The sequence below is a fragment of the Nicotiana attenuata genome, unplaced genomic scaffold, assembly GCF_001879085.1.
Source record: "Nicotiana attenuata strain UT unplaced genomic scaffold, NIATTr2, whole genome shotgun sequence".
Classification (NCBI taxonomy): Eukaryota; Viridiplantae; Streptophyta; class Magnoliopsida; order Solanales; family Solanaceae; genus Nicotiana; species Nicotiana attenuata.
The window spans coordinates 4,225-6,336 of record NW_017677658.1 but is presented as its reverse complement, the minus strand read 5'-3'; positions in this window follow the sequence as shown (position 1 = coordinate 6,336).

Here is a 2,112-nt window from a genome sequence, read left to right as displayed (position 1 = left end):
GGTCCAAATCCCCAATTTCTGAAAAATCTAGGTTCTACCCAAAACCCCCAATTCCACCCATGTAAATCATTGATTCTAAGTGGAAAACATGTTAAATGATGTTAATGAGTGAAAGAATTAAGTAAAAATCGACTTACAAATGATTTGAAAGAAGTCTTGTTCTTGGAAAATCGCCTAAGTGTGTTTGAGTTTTGAAAGAATGATGAAAAGTGTTCAAAATTCGGCTAACTATGAAAAAATGCAGGTTGCAGATGTGGGAAATGCGAACTGGGTTCGCAATTGCGAACCCTGCAGGCATGGGAAATGCGACATTTCTGTTCGCATTTGCGAACTCAGGCCTATCAGGGGCCCTTCGCATTTGCGAGCCCTTGACCTTCGCATTTGCGAGGCATGGCTTCGCATTTGCGAACATTGGAAGGCCTGGGCTGGGTTCGCATTTGCGAACCAGCCTTCGCATTTGCGTGAGCTGGACCTTCGCATTTGCGAATACTGGCTTCGCAAATGCGAAGCCTGCAGATCAGAGATACTAGATTTTTTCAAAAATGCAAAAATGCAATCTGACACCTATCCAAAACTCACCCGAGCCCTCGGGGCTCCAAACCAAATATGCACACAACCTCAATAACATCCTACGGACTTACTCGTGCGATCAAATCGCCAAAATAACATCAAAACAACGAATCAAACCTCAAAATCACAAGTTTTTCCTCAAACCTCATAAACTTTCAAATTTAGAGTTTTAAGTCCGAAACACGTCAAACGACGTCCGATTTCAACCAAACTTTACAGAAAGTGCTTAAATCATATATAAGACTTGTACGGGGTGCCGGAACCAAAATACGAGCCCGACACCATAGTCTTTTAATCAAATTTCATTTTCATTTTCCTTAATCATTTCTAGAAAATAATTTCACACAAAAATTCATTTCTCAGGCTTGGGACCTCGGAATTCGATTCCGGGCATACGCCCAAGTCCCATATTTTCCTACGGACCCTCTGGGACCGTCAAATCACGGGTCCGGGTCCGTTTACCCAAAATGTTGACCGAAGTCAAATTTATTCATTTTAATATCAAAATTTAGCATTTTTCTCACAGAATTCATATTTAAGCTTTCCGGCTACGCCCGGACTGCGCACGCAAATCGAGGCAACCCTAAATGAGGTTTTCAAGGCCTCAGAAGCACAGAAAGAGTAAGGAAATAAGTGATGACCCTTTGAGTCGTCACATTCTCCACCTCTAAAACAATCGTTCGTCCTCGAACGGACAGAAGAAAGAAGTAACTAAGTTGGGGAAAAGATGAGGATAACGACTCCGCATATCAGACTCGGACTCCCAGGTCGATGCCTCAGGGGGCTGACCTCTCCACTGAACACGCACAGAAGGAAAACTCTTGGATCTCAACTGACGAACCTGCCGGTCCAAAATAGCTACCGGCTCCTCCTCGTATGACAAGTCCTTGTCCAGCTGGACAGTGCTGAAGCCTAACACGTGGGCTGGATCGCCGTGATACCTCCGAAGCATGGATACATGAAAAACTGGATGCACGGCTGATAAGCTAGGCGGCAATGCAAGTCTATAAGCCACCTCTCCCACTCAATCAAGAATCTCGAACGGACCAATGAACCTTGGGCTAAGCTTGCCCTTTTTCCCAAATCTCATCACGCCCTTCATAGGCGACACTCGGAGCAATACCCGCTCACCAACCATAAATGCCACATCTCGAACCTTGCGGTCTGCATAACTCTTTTGCCTAGACTGAGCTGAACGAAGCCTATCCTGAATGATCTTGACCTTGTCCAAGGCCTCCTGAACCAAATCTGTACCCAACAACCGAGCCTCTCCCGTCTCAAACCATCCAACCGGAGACCGACACCGCCTACCATATAAAGCCTCATAAGGAGCCATCTGGATGCTCGACTGGTAGCTGTTGTTGTAGGCAAACTCCGCCAAAGGCAAGAACTGATCCCACGAACCTCCAAAGTCAATAACACAAGCTCGAAGCATATCCTCTAGAATCTGAATAGTCCGCTCGGACTGACCGTCCGTCTGGGGATGAAATGCTGTGCTCAAATCAACCTGTGTGCCCAACTCTCGCTGAACTGCTCTCCAGA